The 18,096-nt window shown below is 29.5% G+C and overlaps 1 long non-coding RNA gene across 1 annotated transcript; it reads left to right on the top strand.

The window, feature by feature from the left end:
* Positions 1 to 21: 21 nt before the first annotated feature.
* LOC143238512 (uncharacterized) lies at positions 22 to 10,183 on the top strand. The gene is made up of 2 exons (XR_013020618.1): positions 22 to 351; positions 9,080 to 10,183. It is a non-coding gene; the product is annotated as an uncharacterized LOC143238512 (long non-coding RNA).
* Positions 10,184 to 18,096: the final 7,913 nt, after the last annotated feature.

Consider the following 18,096-nt stretch of genomic DNA (forward strand, 5'->3'; position numbering starts at 1 on the left):
AAGTATAGTGTACCTGTTACTTGAATTTTTTTGACCTACACGAAAATAACGCGTGCAAGTCGTCAGGCTAAAATAGTGCTCAATATGTACATACATGTACATATCTATTTTTGTTTTTATCGGTCAACATCAAATATTGAAACCTGAAATTAACAGTGGAATTTGATGCCTAAAAACTAGAAAATTCTTCCATTTCACCAATCATAGTTATTCGATGTATAATTCATAAATGGTTTGATGTAATACGGGCATTATTAGTTTACTACTATTATAGAACTTCACGAATTTTGGAGGTATTCTGACCTCTGGATGCTTGAGATATTGTATTGTTTATGGCTAGATAATAGAACGGTAAGCCTAAACGTGATTATATACGTATCTGTATACCTAATAATTTTAATTTTTCAGTTCTAACGGAAGTTTACATAATAAGTTAATAATATCACTATTATCTTTTAAAAAGTAGGATTGTCTAGAATAAGAAACAATAAGCTTATTTGTAAAGAAAATTAGAAAGTTTGAACGGTTTCCGTTTTTTATTGTTTAAAAATGATATTTCATAGTTAGATTTTTGCTGCTAATCTTATTTTCCTTTAGTTCCTCAGTTTTTAAGATGGGGCTGAGATGAGGACTCTACACGTAAAGAGAAGCACAACGGAGGTGGTCCATTATGTAGCTTTGAGCTTAAAAATAAGCTAATCTAAATGATCCAATTCAATAAAATAACTTCAAACTTAGAATGTAAATGTTCTTACTTAGGATAAAAAATTAATCACAACAATAAACTTTCAAATACTCCCATTTCTATATAATAAAACGATTAAAATAAGTAATTACGCTTTGATAATACACCAGTTTTTCTTGCCACCATAATATAGTCATTCATACAAATTTTACTGATCTCGATAAGAAGATATCTATTTGACTCTAGCTGATTATGTACCACTTCGTAAATGCACCAGTGAAATTTAGCACTATTTTATCGTAGTGTGAAAAATGTTGAGTTTCATCTATTGGAATATTAACCGTTTCTTTTCAAGAGTACGTATGCATGCTATAAGTAGAATGTTGAACATATTTTATAGACGTTACTGTAATAATTATAATATGATAAAAGAGAATGACAAAACTGCTGGAAAGAGATATCTTAGTATTATACACACAGAAATTATAATGTTCTTGCTCTTAGCAGACCTACTGTGATCTATACAAATAGAAAACGACATAGCTCTGATTTTCTGCAAGCTAATACTATATTTGACAAATTCTGAAACGTAGAAGTGATAGCAATGATAATCCTAATGTATTTGCTATGATACTGTGTTAATGCTAGTGTTTATTTTAGAAGGAATATAATGTTTTATTCATACTGTAAACAATACAGCACATTATCATCAAATGGCATAATTAATATCTTGCCTTTCGAAGAAAAAGTTTCAGAAGTATTTTAAAAGCACGAACATTTTACGAACATTGTATAAACATACAAAGACATTTTTCAACTAAAGAACAGAATATCTTAACCGTTACGTATAACGTACAGTAAAATTTATTCGTAAAATTTGGTGTTCAATAAAATGTAAATCTAAATTAATTGAAAATTGTCATTAACAGCGAAATTGCGAATCTGAATTTTTTCTCTATTCAAAACTATTCAACGAAAAATATATAGTGCTAATTGGTCTTTCCGTAAAATGTACAAAGGTTTCACGAGTAAACGTTTAGTAACGTGAGAAGGAATATTTTTCGTTAATTGCTTCTAATAATTTGATATCTGGCGCAAAGAAATATTGCAAGTATATTAAGCAGCTAGGCAATTTTACTGAGGAAACAGTATATCAAATGATAGGAGTAGTATTTAAAGAGAAACAATGAAACAAATAAGGATAACAGTTTTGTGTAATTGCTGTATTAAATGTCTTATTTCATGACTCGAATTAAACTAGTTCACCATACGAATGCTCATCTTTGCTTTTATGAAAATTTACTTAATAACAAGAGAGTATTCTGTAATAGAACAGAACTTGAAAGGTTTTGTTGGCTTTTGAAACCATACAATTCTACCTATACCTGTTGTTAGTTGCGTAATTTAAGTCATTCGATTCTTCAACTTATCGTAAAAGTAACGGAGATTCCTTTCTCAACATGTGCTATTAAACAATATAGTTGAACTATATAAAACGAAAACGTAGATCCTTTGTTCGAAATATGTTCGTACTTTAGTTTTAGTAGAGTTAAGGATTTATCCATCTGTCATGAAGTTTTCAATGCTGTGTTGAAATAAGAGATTTCAAAACTATTGATACAGTATTTCAATAACAACTATGTCAGAACCCTTGTGGAAATTCCATATACCCTATAAATATATTAACTGTAAATGATATATATAAATTTGTTTTTCTCACTTTATGAAACTTCTGAGCATATTATGCTATTTTATTTATTCTTGTTCACGTAAGTTTAAAGTTTCCAGTACAATATGTAGACAATACGTTTCTTTGAAGCTTCGATATATTTTAATATTATTGGTGTTTAGCGCTTTTGTATTAATAATTGCTATTATAGTGTTTTACAATGTCGTTGATAGTCCTCGTTTTAACAAGAAAAAGGCGAAATACGAAGTGACACATAATAAATATAAATGTTCTTGAATTCCAAGATGATTTGATTGAAATATCAGTAACACTGTTTTCCTTTTCAAACTTTACTTCCTTTTACTAACTGCGCTATTATTCCTTGTGCATTATTCTACATGTGTGTGTTTTTACCAATATGCTTGCGTCCTTTTGTACAATATAATATGCAAGATTACATAATCTAATTGTAAATAAAGTTAGAAACATACTTAAAAAATAATGTATATCCATAATAAAGCATAGTCACGAGTTCGTGTACAAAAGATTTTAGATATAGAAATTATTATCAATATAAAATAGTATAATTAATAGCATAAAAGCACATAGATTCAACTTAGTAATTATTTCAATAAATGTACAAATAGTATGCATTACACAACAACGCAACACTACGTGTATAGTGTAATTTTTGTTACGTATACTGTTTACATATACAGTTAAAAACGAGGCTCAACTTCGGAATGAATATCGTATTCTATTGGGAATACAACTTGGAGGTACTAAAGAGGAGAACTAAAATTACAAATTACCTTAATATACATTTGTGTGCAATATCTAACTTGATTATCGCCTTGTGCTATAATATATACAATCCCCTTTCCAAAAGTTAAAACGTTTTCTGGAACTATCTGAGAGTGCAAGGGTTTAAAATCAAAACGCATTATGTTCAGTGGACTTTTCTACTGATAACATATTTTTGAACCATCACTGTCTAAAGTCAACATAGCACCTGATGGCTATTTTTGCTAGCAGAGAAAGAATAATAATATCATCATTCTCCTCTTACTCTAACAGGCAACATGAGAACAATATTTATACAATAAACTGAAAGTAAACGTAAAATAACTTGTTTAACATTCTCTGTAATAAACATGAGTGTTTCGTGATTTTTTTTTTATGTAAGTTAACTGAAAATTGCAGAAAACAAACAAATTTGCCATCCCAGCGGCCATAGCCGAGATAAGTATATAGCCATTTTGAGGGTCCAGTGTAGACTACTTTTATCGTTAAAGGGGACGGTAATACTTGCAGTGCTGTAAAAAGTGGTTTAGTTGCTTTTGTTGACTAGTACGTGTAATGTTTAAAGCTGGGGTGGGGATCTAATTTGTGAGATCAAAAGCCAGCACAAATTGTGCGAAACACAATGAGCATGCAAAGCACGTTAATGCTATGGGGATCTCGGAGGCACTGACTATTTCAAGATAAAAAAATTGTTAATGCTTCATTAGAAGACTCTGGATTATATAGAAAACATTAAATTCCATAAACAGCTGTGGTGTAATTATATAAACATTTTGTTTTTTACATCACAAAAATAGAGGGTTCGGTTCAACGCCCTGGAACCCACTCTGCCTTCGTAAGTGCGGGTATTGTCACCATAAACTACCAATTTAAATTTCCGTAGCATAGCTTATGGAAATAATGGGTATGTATATATGAATATTTAAGTAATTACTTATTCTGACTTCAGCATTTAATTAAACTAACTTGTCGTGACTCGTAATCTAAGGGTTGCAGATTCGAACTCGGTCACACCAAATTGGCTCACCCTTTCAGCCGTGGGGGCGTTATAATATAACACTCAATCCCACCATTCATTTAAAAATTAATAGCCCAAGAGATGGTGGTGGGGGATGATGACCAGATGCCTTCTGTCTAATCTTACACTGCTAAATTAGGGACAGCTAGCATGCATGGCCCTCGTGTATCTTTGTGCGAAATTCAAAATAAACCAACAAACTAGCCAGTCGAAAGTGTTGAAAAGATTTATCTTGTTTTGTTTTTCAAGGGAATATTATATGTCGCAGTAAGACATATATTGAAGCTTTTCCTTTAAATAGCACATATTATAAACTGCACTTTAAAACACCTATTTTCTTAAAAAAACTTCTGGTAAAAGTGCGTATATTACTATGTACTTTCAAAACATTACTCTAAGAAAAGTTAATTTCTTCTAATTGTTTGTTATCTGCTAATAGCTTTTTTCTTTGCATAATTGTTTTCAAATATCAATTCCTTAAACACACTAATGCGAACCTGAAACTTCTTTAAACGATATCTTAGTTTAGGCTTCCAACGTATGCTACGATATAATGTCCTTCAGTAAGTTATGCTTAATTGTGAAGAAAAATTTTTACAATACCTTCTGTAATAAACCTTTTCTTTATTATTATAATGCTAACTTTTCGTTTACTGTATGGTTATGTTCATTTTTTTTGTGGGGGTCTGATATACCAACTTTAAAGAATAAGATTAATTTTACGTTTTCAGTAATGTGTTCTCAGTTGTCAATTTAATTACCTAAATTATTTTCGTTTACTGTTTCGTCATGAGTAGCTACTTTCCGCTAGTGAATTGCAAATCAAGTGAAGGCGACTGTAGATTGAAGTACCGACATTTTATAACCGTTTCAAAATTTAAGTTTCATCTACATGTGATATTTGTGAATATGTGTCAAAGCTGACAAACACTGTGTCCTCACCAATGGGCGGGTTTCTCTTTCATAAACATTTCCAACACTAATGCACAGTTTACTGCCCCACTCTGTAGCTTATGTCCCGGTCCGTATGAATGTTCTATAAGCTTATCGCTTTATTTCTTATTTTTTTGTTTAAATTTTGAACTCAAAAATCGATATACTTTTAAGAAGAGAGTTTCTTTAGTATTAAGCCTTTGAATGTTAAAATTGATACAACTTTTTATTATTTACAATATTTATAGTTCTAATTTATAACTTCTCTGTATTTCAAAGAATGAAAATGTATATCAAACTGTCGAAAATGATTAAATACGTTGAATTCAGATAAGTCATTCAAAAATATTTTAGTATAAAAATGTGCTAACAATAGATTATTTGGAATAATGCAAGAAATAACAAAATAAGAATATAAAGTTTCAAATTAATCAAGTTTAAAGAATTTTGAGAGTTATTTTAACTTTGAAGATGGCTGATTTTAGTGGAATTTAAGATGTTATTTACTAGGATTAGGAATTATTCGTTCAGTGTTGTTTTTTGCACAGAAACAAGGAATGTAGTCACTATAACATTTTTTACAGGGTTTTATAAATGATACAGCATTTACGCTTTAAAACTCACTTCGAAATATTTTTTGGACTATAGTTTGTTTCGTGTGCCACTGTGGGGCTAGGCTAGAGTGATTGTATCTGAGACACGCAGCACATATGTATTTTAACAGCAGCAGTTCACACTTGACGTTAAAAACACATATTATCAGTTCCTCCCAGACATCAAAATACCGATAATTTACTCGTTTTATGTTCCATTCTCTATCAGTTCAAATGTTTTACTTTATTCTTAAAATATAAAACAAGTTAATACGTCATTGCGTATCGTGTATTTCAAATGAAACATCAAAATTTATAATTAATGAGAATCTATGAAAAATAAATTTTGAATATTGAAAGAATCGCATTTTGTTGTTGTAATTATTTAATATGTGCCTTAAAGATTCGGCATTTCTAACAAATTCATTTCTATAATTAATTAAGACATGAATATTATCTGAAATAGTGTTAAGTGATATCAAACCGGTGTTAAAATACATTATTTGCGTTGGTATTACATTTCCAACACCTTCTGTATTTACAATGTGTTTTTAAACTTTAAAATATACAATACTGACGTTGTTTTGTAAGTACAACATCAGTTTCATGCTTCATAAAGGTAGTAAATAGCTAGATAACCAGGAGAAGCAGATGTTGCATATGTAGAAAGATAGGTATTGATATTGGTAACTGCAAAACCTGGTTCTATAAGTAAACAGGGAATTTACGGCTTCCAGGTATAGCCAATTTTAGACTTTAAGGTGAAAGAAACGAAATATTTCTCCATAAAAATGACACCACACATTGTACCTACAACTTCCCACCTTACTGTCTGTTTGAAGAAAGGTGTTTGGTGGGTTATTCATTGTCCCAAGTCTTCCTCTCTGTAGCCATCGTCTTTAGTGTAACCACACGCCTACCGTGTCTTGCTTGAGGCACAACAACCCTTTGGTGAACATGGTACTACTAAAGTAATAGTTGGTTCCTTAAAAGCTATATTTCAAGCAATAAAGTAATTAATCGCACTAAATATAGCACGTGTCCATTCTGGTCAATCGACGGAAGGGATAGTAAAGAGATCCAATAAAAACAGTCAATATAACATTAACATTATCTCGTTTTCTCCTTTTGCTTTTATCTTCGTGAACATACACATAGTGTCATTTATCGTATCACATAATTTCTTTACTAGATACTGATATTCTTAATTTATGATAACCAAGTATAGGATTATGTATGTTATGCGTTGAATGACTAAATATTTGAACATTCTTGACTATTACATTTTATATGAATCTGGCAACTTTGAAATCTTGACATCTATGCTTTTGCTTTACAAATCAGGAAGTTTTTACACTCTTCAAAAATAATCCATACCTTTCTTTAGAACATATTAAACAAAGCTATAATAAACCACACTCATATATTTTATTATGTGTTCTATTCATTTTTTTTTAATTTTGTGATTCATATTATATTGATTTTTGAAGCATATCAGTTCTAAAAAGTGATATACATATTCTCCAGTAAAGATTATATATGAATTCTTATAAGTTTTATAATAAATGAGCTTTCGTATATGCAGATGAAAAATAAACCATCATAACATGTTTAAAGCATTGAATCATACGAGTGTGTAGAGGGTAACGAAAAGATTAGTTGATCCAGTTTGCAATGAAACAAATGTTTTTATTTTCCTGTATTTTTCCTAATACAAAAAATCATTAACACAACTTTATGCAAACCAAACAAATATGAAATAAAATTGTAATTTGTTTATGTTTTAAATAAAGAAAGTGATGGTTCCTGTATTCAAGCCAGTGTATTATGGGTATTTTTCAACAATCACGTATACAGCTTGAGTTTACAAAATGGAAGGGCTACTTCCGTAATGGAACCCTTTAGTCTGAGAATAACATTAGCAAAATAAATTCAGCACTAACTCACTTTAGTCATGTTATAAGGTACTCATAGTCCTTTGCTATCCGACAAAAGGTAGTACTAACGGATAAGTTGTTAAAACAAATAACAAATCTGTTATCACCCCTCGGCGACCATAGATTAGAGCGGTATGATTTTCAAAAGGAGGCGGCCTGAAATAGGGATTAGGGCGGTACACTTTGGGCAAGTCTTTGGTTATTTGCCTAGAGCTTTAGACCGCCTGCCTAACCAGAGAGACTTTTGATGTACCGCCTTTATAGGCCAAACTCGTGACAGTTAACTATATCAATGGATATAAATAGATCATTTGCCTAAATTATAAATACATGTACTCGCTACAAGAAAACTATTAACTACTGTGTCGAAGCAAATGTCAAAATTTATAAGTAAGGATCAGTTATGGAAAAAGAAAGGAAAACCATTATCCGTAGCTGAATGAAAAAAAAAGAAGCTGCGCTGATTTTGCCGTTTTGTTTCCATAAATATATTTACATAATCGTCTGAATAAACATTTTACACATAGAACTAACTTTACATCTTCTTCAAAGTATTTTACTTACATTCCAATTTAATCGACTAGAAAAATAGAAATAAAAAAAGTTCGAGAGAACTTTTAGATAAGTAGTGCAATAAAAATTAAACTATTCATATGTGACTAACTACCGTTAGTGGTGGGTTTCATTTATTTCATCTTTTTTAATTATCTTGGTTGCAACTAATTTCATTTCATATATATCAATCTTTTGTACTATTCCTAATTTTATATGTGAGAATATCTCGTATTTTAGATTTAGTTTTCGTTTAATGCGTTTGTTTCGTGTGTCTAATAAATCTTATATGGTTCTTATATATTTAATCGTATTTTAAACACTCAGTGGGATATACTTAATGCTACTTTAATAATATTAAAACATATTTCTTTTGAAACATTATTTTGAGTTAAAACACTGGGTTGTTTTTAACATGTTCTATTTTTGTTTTTAATCTGAAGGGTTCTTGATTAGCGGAAGTTTTACAATAAATATCTTCAACGAACTTTATTAAAGGATAAAATGAAAATAATATAAAGTGGTCATATCTCAGTCAAGAAAGAAACTTTTCGCGTGCGAGTGTAAATGTTCTCTTTTGTAATATTTATACAGTTTATTTTACGTATTTTATAAATCTTGGAAACGCAAATATGTCTAATACACTTTAACTGTTCAGTTACTATAAGCTCTCTCTTAATAACTACAAAAAACATTCATAGTGAAACTGTAAGTCTCAGCAGTCATCTCTATTACCTGAAATATCCTTATGTTTTCTTTATTTTATTTAATGATGTATTCTGTTTAAATTGTGTTAGAATTATTATCAGGGTATTCTGAAACGTTTATGTTTCATAGAAATACTTAAATGCTGAAGCTCTATACTTATACTGTGTTTGCTGCTTTCAGTTTTATGCCCCAGCGACTTCATATAGAAGTTCTACCCACAGCTGGCACAAGTTTCACTGGAAACTCACCTAGTTCATCATAACGATTCAACGAAAAGTCCATTAATCAGTCTCGAATGAAGTATATATAGTTAATGTTTTGATCTCTGCACTTAATGTCACAAAAGAGATTAATGCGTATGTTTACTATTGCTACCCGAAAAGTTTCAAATGGCAAATTATGTTCTGTAATAATTTCGTTTACCAATTACAGATAATTCATTTACTTTTGTGAATTAGAGGTGTTTTGTCTATTTTTAGTTCATTGTAAATTTTACAAATATATGTTGTAAACGCACTAAATGTATCATATAAACATAATTTAATTGTCATTAGAAAGAAGTATAAGCGCTTGTCGCATTTTATGTCTAACTAGTCATAACAGTTTGATTATGCTATCAAATATCTCAAGTCCAACCGAGAAACATTTACATCCAGCTGAAGTAATACGAATTATTGATATTTTCGTTGATAAATATTGCGTGCACAAAAATATAATATTTATTTCAAAATGAACACGAATATTAATTTAATTTATTATCATCGTTTCTCATGGATATTATAATCGTGTGTGAACGAAAACTTTCGATACAAATTGTCAATGCTAAGCTTAGAGTCTGTCTGCCCTCTGTTATGTATTATAATTTATCCTAGACGAGCCCTCAAATTTATTATGTTACGTACGTCACAGATTACTATTTCACGTAATCGGAAATTTAAATTAATTTAAAAGTTAATTAAAAGTCGATTTGTATCAAATTTATAATATTTGCTAACAAGCTTGATACATAATTTTCTTTCTTAACATAAATATATTTGAATATACAAACAACAATACAATTTGTAATAACTGTTATTACAAATAATAAATTATGTACAAAAGTTTTACAAACTTACAAACAACACCGAGTCTTCTATATGGACTGAAACTGAATATGTTATCGACGGCTCACGAAAAACAAATTAATTCTATGTTTATATCGGTACAGTTCATTTAACTGGTAAGCTATCTCTCGCTGCTCCCACGTAAGTTTTTCCGATGAAAATATGTGATATTTCCATAGTAATACTAACATTCGAAGATAAAGCTCTAAGTTGAGCAGTTTTTAATGTTCGAAATTCATAAACGTTCCTGTTCAAATATCTGTAGTTTTCCGATTAATAATCGTTTATCACAATTATAGCTTCTGATATTTATAGTATACAGACTGAAGTAAACTAAAAATATTATTGTCTCCCTGCATGTTTTATTGATTAACTTTTGTAAGCTTGAGAAGAGGTTTCCTTGAACGTCCAGTTGGCCCAACAATATTGGTATTCACGTAGATATATTTGTACATTGTCGTCTCTTACCTTCTGGAGAATCTATAAATTTAGAGAACAGATGGGACTTTCGCAATACACATTTTACAATATATGTTACACGCACTTCTAAATATATATTTAACTGAAACAAATTTCACAATTAAAATAAATATATAATAGTAAATCTTTTTACAGCTCTGCCTACCGTGAGTTTTGACACACAATTTTTTAACACTATAAGCCCACCGATTTACGTTGGCCCCTAGCTGGACATAATAAATGTCTGTACCAATTCGAAAAAGAAACACTGAAATAGGAGACACATCTGTGTACGAAAAAGAAAGACAAAATAGTATAAATCATGAACTTTATGTTGAAATATTGCAAGAATCAGAAATATGTACACATTCTTTTTGGGTCAGTACCTAATTTTTAATGTCAGAGGAATCGTAACTAATCCAGAACAACTCTTAAAATAAGTAAAACTGTGCTTTACCTACCAAACTTAAAGAGCCTAAACTACCATTCTTTCTTTATTGTTAACAAGGAAATGGAAACTATTTAAATACTGGAGAATTTAAAATTTAAATGAATCATTGTAAAATCATAAATTCATACACTATACAGGTGAAGTTTAGAGCAAAATATAATCGTGTTGTAAATAATATAACAGCGAAAATAAAAGAAAATAAAAAATTAGCTAAAACATCTGGTATTTAGTTCATTTCACCAAAGCAATGTCATCAACTTGCTTATCAAACAGACGCTTTATATTAATATCAGTGTAAAATTATTATCTAAATTTTTTATCAAGTTAAAGATATATCCACAAATCCTAATGGTTCATTGAATTCCTCTTGTGTGTGTTTTTTCATGTCTGTTGTCTTTTAAGTTTTAACTTTGGCAATGACCTTATCAAGTTTATGCTGAAATTATGAACTTATACACAAAAGAAACTTGGTTTGAAATTTAGATAGACGTTCATGTAAATATACCACAGTACGAACAATAAAAGTGACGAAGCAGAGTGGAATGCTTTTAGTCCAAATGAATTAACAGTACAGAGTTGTACTGTAAAAGCTATCATGTTTAGAGAGACTGTACTGTGTTTAAAAATGAGAGAATGAGAGTCAGAACGTAGAGTATAAAAGATATTATACAAGTAAGAGCTTTAGTATTTTCAAGTGCACTTTGCATTTTTCATTTTAATAATAAAAGTTATTGTAAGTATATTAAACTTATATACATATAAAATACAAGTTAAATAAGTTACTTCTCCTTTCTTTTTCTTAGAAGACAAACGTTTAGAAAGGGATTTATATGTAATTTTACATAGTTTGTGAAAGATATACTTTTGTTATGTCCATCTTCGTCGATATACGTTTTGGGCTCTTTCATCTAGGAATAAACAAGCAGCAATTTTAAGTACCATAAATCTTGCATACACGTATTAGTATTATAACATTCTATATACAGAAAAGACTCATATTACTTGACAAAAATATTTATTTTTAAACTGTAATATACTTGAAACATTTGTTACTTTTCAGTACATTATTGACGAAAGTAGGAAAATAATATTAATATTAACAAAACATTATACAAATAAGTTAAAGCAATTCATTAAATATTCATGTAACAAATATTGCTAAATTATTGTATTACTTATAGTTGGACCAAAATATTACCTCAGTTTTAACCTATAATAATAAAAGAGCGTGTCTGTAGGTCTGTGTTTGACTGTCATAGCTTCACACATACACATCGGTTATGGTTTTATTCTAAAATTGGTTCTGAATACACACATTGATATAGTCAACTATAATACAACATCCCAATAACACGAGCACAGCCTGGTACTTTTGCTAATTAGTAATAATGCTCTTAATGATGATAGCAAAGTTGTTACCAAAATTAGGTCTTGTTCTTGATTATACTACTACTAATTAGATCCTGTTATTACTAATACTGTTACCAATCAGGTATTATTTTTTATCATGCTACCACCAATTAGATCCTATTGTTTCTAATGTTGTTACCAATCACGTACTGTTTTTTGATATATTGCTGTCAGTTAAGTCTTACTGTTTGAAATTTTGATACCAATTAGTTACTATTGTTTAAAATGTTGCTGCTGATAATGGAAATATAGGTTAGTAAATCTATAAGACAGGAAAAATTTAAAATAAGTATTGCTTGGAGACGCAGTAAATTAGTTGTTAATGTTGCCAAATTACACACACACACATTATTCGAATTATATTTAACATAATTTTAAATATAGTTAAAACTATAACAGTTTTGCAGTAAGACCAAAATTATCTCCGAAGTGTGACAAATGCAATTGCAAATATTTGCTTCTCTTTTTGAGAAAGGTGCATTATTTTACTTAGCCGGTTTAGTTTTTGAGATTTGAGATATGAAAGAATTAAAAAGAGAATTCCAATAAGTTTGAAAAGTAGAAACATTTTTAATTTATAGCTGTATAACAACTCTGTTAGTAGTCTCAAATAAGTGCATTCAGAAAAAAAAATCGAATATTTATAAATAATTTTGGAAATTACAAGCTTCAGAAATCGAAATGAACTGATGTTAAAATATTGTGGATATTGTTTCATTTAAAGATAACGCATTACGAATATTTTCCTAATAATTAAGCCTAATGAAAATATTGAAGGAAATTTAATATTTGATAAATGTTAGAATTTTGTGGTGTTACATTTGTCACTTTGAAAAATCAAGATTGAAAAAGTACCTAGCTGTGAATACAAACAACTATCAAAGAAGATTCTAATAATATTTATCTTCAAATTAATAAAAACAATAAAAAAAGCAAAAGATATAACACGGAACAAAAATACGTTTCAAATTTAATTTTAGAATCTTTTTAAAGGACATTATTATTTACGCGTATCTTCTTTTATTCCAACAACAGAAAATTTTAAAAACTTACAGATGTATTGAATGATAATAAAACGCTCAAACAGTAAAAAAATATATTCATTTTATGGAAAACAATACGAAAAAAACGTTAGTAATATAAATAGGTTTTTGTTTATTTTCACTGCTTTGTTTAAAAGCTTTTAAGGTATTAAAGACTTGCTAACCTGATGTTGTGTCTATTATCGTGTTTTGTTGTTTCTTTTTTTTACATATTTCAACAGTATTATCTTTGCATGCATACAGAACTCGTTACTGAGAGTAAAGTTCAGGTTAAAGTACATGGTAATCTTTGCACAGTTCTTATGTATACCCATACCTATATATTATAACCATAAATTTTTAAGCCATAAACAAAACACATTAACATGAAAAAAATGCGCTGTTTCATGTTAATGTGTTTTGTTTATGTCTTTAAAACGTACGACTATAATATAATTAATCAGATGTTGAGATTTGCTGTTTTTAACGCAGTCCTTTCTCATTATTTTGTTTATTCATTTAGCTTCATTTGGATGTAATTATTTAATTTATCATATATATGTGTGTATATGTATGTATTTACTGCTTGTCTGCAGACTTACAATGATACAAGCCAGGTTAGATACACGTGATGGGCAGAGCAGCGTATTTAGTTTCATGTTAATATGTTTTGTTTATGGCTTAAACTTTTATAGACCATTGTGTAGCTTTGTGCTTAACTACAAGCAAATACATTTCTATTCCAAAACAGAATTTAAGACTATTCAATTGTTACTACTCGTACTGTTTCCAACTTTCAGTGGAATTAGTTGTATTGTAAAAACACATATATATCACTTTGTGTCAGAAAACCTCATTCTAGTACTACTCGAGGACTAAAGCTTCGATAAATGTCAGTCATAATCAGCTTACATGAGTCAATGCATAAGATTGATACTTGATGTGAGATTATGTCTTCGTATCACATTGGTAATCGTTTGATTACTTTGTTTATCTAAGAGAAATTATCGTTAATTAATGTAGATACCAATATCTGCAATATGTTAATGGTTTTAATATAGCAGCTAAAGTCATCTTGTTTTACTATTATTATTAATTTCTTATGTGGAAATAATTTCCTATTTTGATAATACAGAAATTTCAAAATATATCATGGAAAAATGAAAAATAATTTTCTACTAATTAAAAAAATTAATACGACTGAACAATCCAAGAAAATAAAATAAAATGAAGTAATCCTTTGTAGAAGATTAAATTAGTTAGCAATAGCCTTATTTACCTCTATAAAGCCGTAATGCGAAACGTTGGTTTAAATAAAAATTTGTTTTCTGGTGTGGTAAGCAGTGTTTTTGTTTACCTTTTAAACAATGAAAACAACTGTACAGTTTGTACTGCAAGCCTTAAAATCTCATAATAAAATGAAGTAGCATGCCTCATTACTCAGATTCTCACTTTTTATTTATAACAAAATAAATAAATTTACTTGGGCTTTCACAACATCACCGGCTGATACAGCGGTAAGTCTACGGATTTACAGTAATAAAATCAGGTGCTAGATTCCTCTTGGTGGACTCAGCAGATATCTCGAAATGGATATAAGAACACAGACGCTCAAAATGAGATTTTACAATTTTCTGAAAAAAAAAAAACAGCAATTGTGAATTGTTATTAAGTTAGGGTAAGAATGAAACTTTTTCCACTTAACTGCAAAACGTAAAAATGTAAATAATATTAAATAAAACTATTATTTAAATAACTCGTGTGGAATGTATGTTCATTCATAAGCAGCTTTTTTGTTTTTGTCAAGGCTGTTTGAAATTCAAATAAAACAATAAAACAGTATGTGAATTAAAACAAAAATTGAACATTTTTTTGGCTTGAAGCAACAAATAAACCCATAAATAAAAGAGAATAAAAATACAAGAAATTCCAATGGTTAAGGAAGCTTGTGCAAAACACTCGTATATCGTTTATCATTCTATAGGGGCCCGACAGGCCAAATGGTTAAGGCACTCGACTCCTAATCTAAGGGTCGCGGGTTTGAATCCTCATCACGCCAAACATACTCGCCTTTTCAGCCGTTTGAGTGTTATAATGTGACGGTCATTCCCGCTATTCGTTGGTTGAGTAGCCCAAAAATTGTTATTGGGTGGTTATGACTAGTTGCCTTTCCTCTAGTCTTACACTGCTAAATTAGGGGCAGCTAACACAGATAGCCCTTATGTAGCTTTGCGCGAAATTCAAATAAACAAAAACAAAATCATTCTAGAGTTAAATACACATGACCCTTTAGTTAAAGTATATGTCTTAGAACATTAAAAAGTTAAAACAATATTATTCAAATTTCTCAGCCAAACAAAATATTAAATTATAGAATGAATTAGAACATAAAATATGTAGTTTTTTTCAAAACAAAAGTTTAAACAGGATATAAATTCGGAAGTCTAATATTTAAACCTAAGTCGATATAAAGTATACAGCAGCCAAATTAAAAATGTTCACCAACATTTTGTTTGTTTATTGCCAAGCAAAACTATACAAAGAATTATTTTCGCTCCTCCCACTAAGCGTATGAAAACTCGCTTTTGTATTATAAGTCCTTAGAACTGTCGCTGAGCCACATAGATACATTCAATCACATATGGAAGAACGATTATAACAATAACAATTAATAATGATTAAGCATTGTATCTGTAGAGAAAGAACAAACGTCGGGTCGGCATATGTATTTAGAACTAACCTAAATCTCCTAAGCAGCTGAAAATGTTATCAAATGCGAGATTCCAAATCGACAAAATAATGTATTTTAATATTTATAACTAGAAAGGTGAGATATGTATATATAATTAGTTATATTGAGGTCCATGTTGATTTTGATCTTCTATTTAAGTGCATAGTTTGCTGTGGTCGGAAGTTATTATTATTATCAAATATAACTAGTGTAATTTTAATACAATAAAATAAAGATAAAAGTGACAAAAGTATGAAAGCAATGAAAAGCATTACAAAAATTTTAAAAACAATATAATGTAAAACATTATATTATTTAGGTAAATAAAACATGGTAATATTAATGAAACCATTTCTTAAGACTATTAGGTTTCAATGTTTTTGCACATTCACGCATTTAGTGCATTTAAGGGCTGGATTTTCATGTTACAGAACAGTAATGGAAAAGGTCATAGTTGTAATGTCAGGAAAGAGGCTCGTAAATGATGACGATAATTACATAGCAACGACGCTCTTTAAATTGTTCTCTGACGTTAAAGTGATTTAATGAATTCAGCCTTTTCACATTCTCCCTCTTTCTTAATCAGTTCCTATATAACCCATGACTACAAAAATCGACAAAGCTAATATAGAAGAATTAGACAATATAAGCTGAATAATATGTCTCTAAAGTTCCTAAGTTTAGAGCACTAATAATCTGATTTCCGTAAAAATACTTATGAAAAACACTGATTACTTTATCTACAGATTACAATGGTTTATCTTAGATGTGACTAGACTTTAAAAGCACGTCAAAGGTAGGTAATTTTTAATTGGTGAAATAGATTAAATTTGCGTGTACAGAATAAAACAGATTATCTTGTTTTTAATTATTAAATGTCCAAGAGAATAGTTTTTGAAACAATCTAGAAATACTTCATCTGAAGAGTTCTGGTGATGTAAAAGTGGGCAAAGATATTTGGGAGATAAAATATAAATCTCTAATGCTATTCTTACATGTTTCTGATTTGAAATAAAATAAAAAATAAAAATAGAAAAAGAAAATATCTATAGGAAAATACCAAAGTTAATGGATTCTAATTCTTTATTACGTTCGGTTTTTTAAATAATTTGAACTTATTGTAATGTAGACGTTAATAGTATTTCACATAAACTTCTTTGTCTAATATTTAACCTCAACTAGCAAAATATAAATATTATTTTACTAGTAACCTCAAAAATAAAAGGGCCAAGCATGGCCAGGTGATTAACGCACTCGATTCTTAATCTAAGGGTTGCGGGTTCGAATCCCCGTCACACCAAAGATGTTCGCCCTTTTAACCGTGGGGTGTTATAATGTTTTGATTTATTTTACTATTCAATGGTAAAAAAGTAGTCCAAGAGTTTGTGGTGGGTAGTGATGACTAGCTGGCTTCCCTTTAGTCTTACACTGCTACATTAGAGATGGCTAGTGCAGATAGACCGTGTGTAGCTTTGCCCGAAATTCAAAACAAATCAAACCAAACTCATGTAGCGTTGTACGGAATTCAAAAACAAACAAGCAAAAGTGGAGGACAGGAGTAGTCAGGATTCCTCTATATAAAATAAATAAGATCATGCACTTATCGAGTTTTACTCAAATTTTAAATACTTTTTTCTGTAATGGTTGACTCTCCTTTTGATAATAATATAATAATTTCTTTTGGCATGTTTCTGGTTTAAAATCCTACATGTAAAACATAAGAAGTTAAGTTTTATGATAGATATCAGGCATATTAATTTAGGGTTATTAAATAATATATAAAAAGGCAGTATATATATAGTATTAGATATAATTATGGAAGAAATAGATGACACAATCTTTAATAAAGAAATGAGTAAACGAAGTAAATGGCCGATCCAATATTAGTCCTGTACGTTACAGAAAAACCAAAATGTAAATAAGTTGCACATACGATTCACTAGCCAAACATAGCATTACACATTTTAAATTCTATCGTAAGTTTATCGATATATTATTGTGAAATACTATTTCATTGCTCA

Source organism: Tachypleus tridentatus, chromosome 13 (genome assembly GCF_004210375.1).
Source record: "Tachypleus tridentatus isolate NWPU-2018 chromosome 13, ASM421037v1, whole genome shotgun sequence".
Classification (NCBI taxonomy): domain Eukaryota; kingdom Metazoa; phylum Arthropoda; class Merostomata; order Xiphosura; family Limulidae; genus Tachypleus; species Tachypleus tridentatus.